The sequence below is a fragment of the Dipteris shenzhenensis genome, chromosome 26 (genome assembly GCF_047967505.1).
Source record: "Dipteris shenzhenensis isolate YYH24624 ecotype China chromosome 26, Dip_SZ_1.0, whole genome shotgun sequence".
NCBI lineage: Eukaryota > Viridiplantae > Streptophyta > Polypodiopsida > Gleicheniales > Dipteridaceae > Dipteris > Dipteris shenzhenensis.
This window is the reverse complement of record NC_141621.1, coordinates 43,222,115-43,230,241: the sequence shown is the minus strand read 5'-3', so window position 1 is coordinate 43,230,241 and position 8,127 is coordinate 43,222,115. Positions and strand designations below refer to the sequence as shown.

Here is an 8,127-nt window from a genome sequence, read left to right as displayed (position 1 = left end):
CCAGATTTGAGCTATGCCATTGGACTGGTAAGTCAGTTTATGCAGGCTCCAAGGAAACCACATTTGGATGCAGCTAGATGCATACTTAGGTATGTGAAGTCCACATTGCAGTATGGACTATTTTATGAGACTGGGGTTTAGATACAGTTGCATGGATACACTGATGCTGATTGGGCTGGTAGTATTTCTGATAGACGATCTACCAGTGGATATGTGTTCTCTTTTGGTAGTGCTGCAGTCACTTGGAGCAGCAAGAAATAGCCTACAATTGCCTTGTCGAGCACAAAGGCTGAGTACAGGGGTGCAGCAATGGCTACATGTGAGGTAGCTTGGTCGCATAAGCTACTTTATGATATGCATCAGTCTACAGATGGGCTAGTTGTCATTTATTGTGACAACATGAGCAGTATACACTTGGCAAATAACCTAGTCTATCATGCTAGAACAAAGCACATTGAGGTGCATTATCACTATGTGTGGGAGAAGGTTTTACTAGGTCTTATTGATCTAGTTTATGTCAGCACAGAGGATCAGGTAGCTGACATATTCACGAAGGTATTGGGCACAGAGAAGCTGCGCAAGTTCAGAGACCTGCTTGGTGTGCAGGAATTGGGAATGAGCTCGAGGGGGAGTGTTGAGATATCGAGCTCCACTCGTGATATGCCAGGGTGACCGTTGTGCATTTATGTCACCAACTTGTTAGCTGCAGATGCTGTTGGTACATGCTGTTGGTACACCGCCCATGAATAATAGCTGGATGACAGCTATCCTTATGTATTCTAGCTCATGGCTCAGTTAATATGCCACCTTAGTTAGTTGAGTTTGGTTTGAGACCCACATATAGGGTTCTTCTATTTCTTTGTACTAGAGTTCTTTTGGCTTACACAACTAAGAAGAGAAAAACTATTTTCAGCCTCCACCTTTGTGTGTATTCCCCCATTGTGTATGTGAGAAAGCCGCAAGCGCGACTCCTTCCTTCTCTCCCACTATCTTCACATTGAGAGTCTACATTGGTGATAGTGTTCTATGTTCTCATGAGATAGACTTGCATAGAAAAGATTTGATTGTTTTTTGCCCAAGTAGATAGAGTCTTTGACATGCTTCGTATTATGGACAGCCTTGCTCTAAATTTGATGTAGCAAAATGACCAAAATTCAATTAAATTCATAAGGGATGAAATTTCACTAAATGGTGAAATTGGATTTGATAAATGACATGACCCTATTTAGATTTGTCAATCAAAAGACATAGACCATTGAAATTCTTATTTTTTGAGCCAATGTTAGATATCAATGCTCTACTCTCATGTAACTACGCGGGAACCAGCTAACTCTACTTGTAAGCCCCCCATATGAGGAGAAGGCATTTGAGTAGCTCGGTTATTCAGTAGGTCCTGGTTTGGACACCAGATGGGGGCCATGTGTGGCCTAATGGCTGTTTGGAGTTGGCACACTGCCAACTAGGCTACATGCAAGTGGGGGAAGGCATTCCATGACTGACCGCATTGAGGGTAAATGGAGCATTTCTCGAGGCAGCCCACTCTCGGGTTGCGGGGCCCGTTTGGAGTCCCAGATGATCCCGGATGGCTGTGGGCCAAACGGAGACCATAGGTGAGTTGCTCTATTTTGCACACCGATTCTATCGTGTGGTCAGTGGCCTATTTTAGGACCGCCGATCCCCAGTCGACCATTTTGGGCAGACTGGGTTAGTTACCCAATTGAGCCCAACTGACTACAATTGGTGGCTATATAAGAGCAAGCCCGTGAAGCCCATTTCATCACTGGCTACATCAACCCTGATTCCTTAGCATCCAGCCTCCATCCTCTACTGTTTCTAGCTTGCCATCGAAGCTTCTTTCACAGGAGCGCACGGTTGGGAGGCAGCACCATCTATTGTATCAGTTCTACAGTAATCAAATTTTTGATTCTCCATACTATTTGTTTTCTCTCTTGTATACGAGATCCTATTATCTGTTAAGCATAGACGTTGTATTGTTTTCTTACAATTAGGGAGCGCATCAACATGCTCTCTATTTTGACCCTAAAAAGATAAATTTTTACATCCTACAAGATTTCAAAATTTGTCTTTTTTGAGCTAAAATAGGTACGCTTTGACGCACTCCCTATTTTTGCCCAAAACATTAGAATTTTGACACATGTATCTTTTAGTTTACACATCCAAGTGGGGTCATGTCACATATCAAATCAAATGGCAAGGAATTATTTAGATTATTATCATGGACTTTTGCACCATATAGTGAAAGTTAATCTATCAAAATATGAACTTAATAAAAAATTTACAAGTTTGTTGCATCGGATTTAGAGGAAGGTTTACCTAATAGGAAGCATGTCAACATGTTGTTTATTTTGGCTTCTATTGTTGATTTCTATAAGCAAAGATGTTCTTGTTTTGGAATTTAATCCAAATGAAAAAAGAGGAGCTACCTACTCTTTAGATTTGGTTAGATTGGTGGGATGTCAGATTGAGTCCTTGGGCAGGAACATAACAACATGGGTTTTGTTTCAAGAGTGAATACACTATCCAAAACTAAGCAGTTACACATGCATGTAATGTGGACTATTCCATTCAAGGAGTCCTAGGAAACTTTTCACTTGCATGGAAAGTTGCGCTGGCTTAGTTTGGTGGAGAGAAAGAACTTGATTATGGTATGGTTTCTATTTGATACTAGTGATATCTTGGCAATGACATAGTCCAACTTTCTCATTAGTGATGCAAAATTATTGTTAGTGGCTTTAAAGTTATATGCATATTTGACCTTCTATAATTGAGGAAACGTATGGACTTTTGAAGAAATTATATATTTATAGTGCTCGTTTTTCTGCTCGCTCTTTGTTTTGGCTTGCTCTGTTTTTTCTTGCTCTTTTTCGTAATGCTCGTCAAGAAACGGGTTACTTCAAAGGATTTGGTGGTTATGTAGCAATAATTTCATGTGATCCTTGCCTTTCTTAGAATCCTTTTGTTCTATTGAGGCTATTGATAGTGGGAGCAAAGGTCTTTGCCAAGTTTGTCATGAGATGGAAAATTGACATATAGTATTCATTGAATGTAGAGCAGTCAAGCTGCTATGAGCGTGAAAATTTTCAATCTTAGAAAGAGATGTAATGACCCCTCACGATTAATACTTTTTGAGCTTATATATTGAGCAAGGACACATCAATTATGAGTGAAGATGACCCCTAATGCTAGCCATGTTTAGTCCTCAAGGAGAAAGTGCACAACCAATAGTCCAGTTGAAGGCCATAGTAGTACTGATGGCAGCACCAGGAACTATAGACTCATGGGATGCACACATGTATGTGCCATGAGAAGCTCCAAGTATTAGTGCAAGTGATTTTAGGCATGCTTGGAGGTGAATACATCTTTCACCTGCCTCTTATAATGCATTCCCCCTCTCTCTCTATAGGTGTCACTCCCCCCCCTCTCTCTTCAAATGGGGGCTAACATGTGTAGAGTTGACATCCCTTTTCAATGCACTAGCGTGATTGACAATTCAATCCTCAAGGAATGTGTGCCATCTGCTCCCTTGGAAGAGTGCTCAAGAATGCATTAAAGGCATCCTTCAAATGTGGTCCTGACATTGTATCTCAGTCTTTGAATGTTTCTCTCTAATAACATGGTACATGAAAGGAAAAGTTGAAGCATTTTAAGAAACAAATGCATTTTTGACCAAAAAAAGAAATCCAAAGTGCCATTTGCATCTTCAATACTATCTACTCGATAAATCCTACATTCAGTGTGTTTTGTTTGCATGCATGATCCCCCTTGTTGATTCCTTGTCTCCTAAGAAATGCACGATTGGTACTGCATGAGACAATTGTAGATATTCAATTATGGCATGAAACCCAACATATTCATATTTGTGGCAAAAATATGAAATAAAGAAAAGCCTTAGCAGCGTGCTTTAATAACCTATGTACTACAATGTTTCTTCATACACTTCCATCATTTCCAATAGGTAGCCAATGTAGGGGCTTTAGCTTCTTGTCAATGTCTTTGGCCTTTATAATGCCATCAAGAACCTAGAATTTAAGTAAGACATGAGTAGATTAGATTTTGCATTGGGAGAAAAAACTTATTTTCTTCTTAATGACACAAGCTAGCAGCAGATGGGGGAGCTACCTAGACCTACAAGCCACCTTATTACAAGGCCTAGATTTCCCATAACAAGCATTCAAAAAGGAATTCCACATGTTATTGTAGCAAAAACGGTTCTAATATATACATCTTATCCATTCTTGAGCCGTGTATGGCCACATAGCCTAATTTTACAAATGTTTCTCCCCTTCATCTCCTTGTGTGAGTAATAGAGTCTTCAATTGAGCTCATCTCTAAGCATTGAGTGTTTCTATCAGTTATTTGAAGTGCTTGAGATTGTTTATTTGGAGTGAGGCCATATCAAGTCATTGCATTTAATAGTTGGAGGAGGGGAGAGCGGAGAAAATAAGGGGTTGATTTAAACTAAAGCCAATAGGGGGGAAGTAATGGGAGGACATTTATGAAAGGGGTGGGGTGCAAGGGGGTAAGGGAAAGGTTGGAATGTCATGAGTGAAGTGGGGAGGAAGGGGTAGAGGGGAACATTTTTGAAAGGGAGATGGATATCATGCTCTCTTTTATTATTATGAACTATTCAATTCCCTTTTAGAAAATAACGTGATGCTCCATAGTTAAATTGTAAGGCTATAGTAAGGCTCATGTATGTGGAATAGGAGATTCAAAGTTCTAATTCTCCTATTTTTGAAGGATTAATGTGTGCCCCCCCCAAAAAAGAAAAAGAAAAAGAGATCCAAGTAACATCGATGTCAAAATGAAAAATAAATTGCTCTTAAGCTTAGGTTAAAATAATAATCTATGCTTGGAAAAGATAAGCATAGTCTAATTGTCCTCTTTGGGCCTTGGGTGAATTCAATTTGTATAGATATGAGCAACAAAGAACTTAAAGCAAACAATATGGAATGTGACATAATCATTTCAACACTACATATCCAAGATCAATATCTTATCGTCGCCAAGCTAGTTCCAATACCATTCTAACATACAACATTGAACTACTAAGCTAGAACATCATTATATATCGAAGTTAAAGTCGTGCAATATGCACTAGCAAGCTAGATTCATGGATCCAACAATATGCACCTATATGGCTCGAGCATCATTCAACATACTATATTAGCATCCCAAATTGAAAGAGGAAGTAAAAGTTGTAGATGTGAACAAAAGCATTGATTATAGTCCCTATGGCACCCTAATCTTTGCAATAAAGGAGGCTGCTAGCCAAGTGGCAAGATGATGTCTCTACCAAAGGAGCCCACAAATGCAAATCTTTTGAAGAAAGAGTTGTGAGTCTTCTTTGATGCTAACTTTACCTATGAAATAGAGCACATACATATTGGGTATCACCCCATTAGGGTCTTTGTTTACTTGAAAAATGTGAATACACCACAAATGGGTATGACTCCCTTGTATCATTCATCAAAGACAAAATCATACATGCTGTTAAGAAAACACATCAACTTTGTAATTTGTTACGAGTTGGTGCAACACCAACTTCCATGTTATGGTTGTGTGAAACATGTAATTTTAAAAACTTGTTTAGTGGATGCTCTACTCATGCATCTTTTAGTTTCCAAATTTAAAGTGCTAAATTTAATTTTGCAATAAGATCACTAGAACTGACATTTATAGGGGCAAATATGTCCAGTGTCCTCATGTGATAGGCCGTGTTCCACTTACTCTTGTATCAAATTTGAAGAAACTAATAGTCAAAACAAGGTGGGGATCCCACTAAGGCCCTCCAATGCAATTCCACACAAATTGTTGAATAAGCAAACAAACAACCGAGGAATCGAAATGAATGGAGTAGTACCTTCTATGGTGCTTTCTAAAGACAAGGAGAATGCACATAAAAGCAAGAGGGACAAAAGAAATCTAGCCAAAACGAAGGCAAACAAACGATCGAAAGGGGAAATTCTTCGTGTACCATGCAAAATAATGTTCAAGTAACAATTGATGGATGAAGCAACGGAAAACCTTACGGATGGATTGAAGGAATGTTGCATCGAGAAGGTTGACAGCGATCAAGAGATCCAATGACGGACGAAAACCCTAATGACACATACCCAAATCGATGGAATAAAAGCAACTTCAAGGGATCCACCAACAAGAGCAAGATAAAATGCAACTTTTGTGGAAAACCTGGACATTTTGAGAAAGAGTGCTATGCAAAGAAGAAATGTTCAGTAAACCTTGTGGAAGAAGTAGAGAAAGAAGAAGAAGAAGAACCAGAGGATGTTAAAGCTCTAACTGCTTTCACCACCCAAGTCAATCTTGATGAGGGTGATGACCCATATATCTTCTAAGTTGTTTGTGTGTGTGGTCAATAATGGTTCTCTGCCATGGATAGTTCATCCTTAAATGATTGTTAGTCCTTTATTTGAGGTTTTACCTTGTTAGACCCATGGGTATTTCCATACATCGTCATTGTCCAATCCTCCAGTTGTAAACCAAGAGTCCTAGGAGTGTTAATTTGTGGGGGGGAATGAAGGACAAATTGATGTAATGGGGTGTACCAAGTGTTGTGTGTTGGTTAGTGTGACCAGGTTTGGTTGTAGAAGGTTCTAGGTGTGATTGAGAGATTCATGGAGATGATGGCATGATTATAGGATCTTGGTGGCTTATACTAAGAACGAAACTGATCTCTAGCCCTCCTCTTTCATCTTCTCAATGGCTTCCAAGCCCGTTTGTGCATTGTGGGTTGGCAAAACCATGGTATAAGTCTCTCCTTGCAAGCATCTCCATAGTGGCAAAGCCGCTTCCTTTGTTGTTCCTATTACTATAGCAACTATGTCTTTAAGGAGTTCAGAGGAAAGGTTATGTAGAAAACTTGCTACTAGAAAGTTGCTCTAGAGGAAAGTTGCTGCTGTATAGGAAAAACTCTTATAATCAAGTTCCTGTGTAGAAAAGTTGCTATATAAGAAAAGCTCATATATTGAAAACACCACTAACCCTCGACCAACCCTAGCGATTCCAGTCAAACTTGACCAATACCAAAGAAATCAAGCCCAAAAACTCCACCCTTTCCCAAGATTGCACGGCCAAAAAGATCTCTTAATTTAGCAATTTATCAAGAAATGGCTACGTGTTGTTTGCCATTTTGAGGTACATGCAAGCTTTCTTCCTTGGTTCCAACTCGAAAATCATCATATGGCAAAAATCCATTCCCGTCAAGTATTTTAAGATAGATCATCAACGCATGCAAGCTTTCTTGCGAGGTTCCATACGTGCCTATGCGTAAGGTTACCTCGATATTTTTCCATTGGCTCGACGATCTATATTGAGAAGAAGGGGCACGAACGCTATTCGAAGGACGCAAACATTCGAGTGAACAGCTAATTGAGAATTGAATTCGAACCTTGCATGCACCGTCCTTGTATCGTGCTATCTCATAGAAGGGATTAGTCTCGTATGGGTAAGGGAACACAGAAATGACTGTGGGCGTCCGTTCGTTTGGAAATGTTATCTCGAATCGGTTGCTGTTCCTTAACTGACCGTTGGTTCAGTAAGCTTGGTTCCCGTTGTTTGTGCTTCCAGAAGGTCTTACAGTAACAAAATGATACTGTTACTTACAACTCTTATAGCATCACGGATCCGTGGCGCAATGGTAGCGCGTCTGACTCCAGATCAGAAGGTTGCGCGTTCGATTCGCGTCGGGTTCAAGTTTTGTTTCTCTCGATTTTTGGCGCAAATGAGTTTTGTTTTCGCTCTTCCTCACTCCATGCATTTGTTGTAGGCCTAATTTTGTTTCTCTCGATTTTTGTCGCAAACAAATTAACTTTTTTTTTAATAGATGAGTTATTTTTTGCTCCTCACTCACTTGGGCCTATGAAAATTAGTATAAGCAAGCTATGGTTTCTTGATGGGTGAAAGCTAGGGGTTATTGCAACCAAGCTTGTATCTTACCCGTGTCATATCATGCAAAATAGATGAGTTATTTTCGCTACTCACTTATTTCATGCTTTAACAAATCTTCATCGCCCTGTGAAAACTAGGATCAATAAAGGCAAGCTATGGTTTTCATTATAAATCTTGATATCTATGTAGGCTACGTGC

At 39.6% G+C, this 8,127-nt stretch overlaps 1 non-coding gene across 1 annotated transcript; it reads left to right on the top strand.

Moving 5' to 3' along the window:
- The first annotated feature begins 7,661 nt into the window (after nucleotides 1-7,661).
- On the top strand, nucleotides 7,662-7,733 carry TRNAW-CCA (transfer RNA tryptophan (anticodon CCA)). Its single transcript has one exon. It is a non-coding gene; the product is annotated as a tRNA-Trp (tRNA).
- The last annotated feature ends 394 nt before the right edge of the window (nucleotides 7,734-8,127 follow it).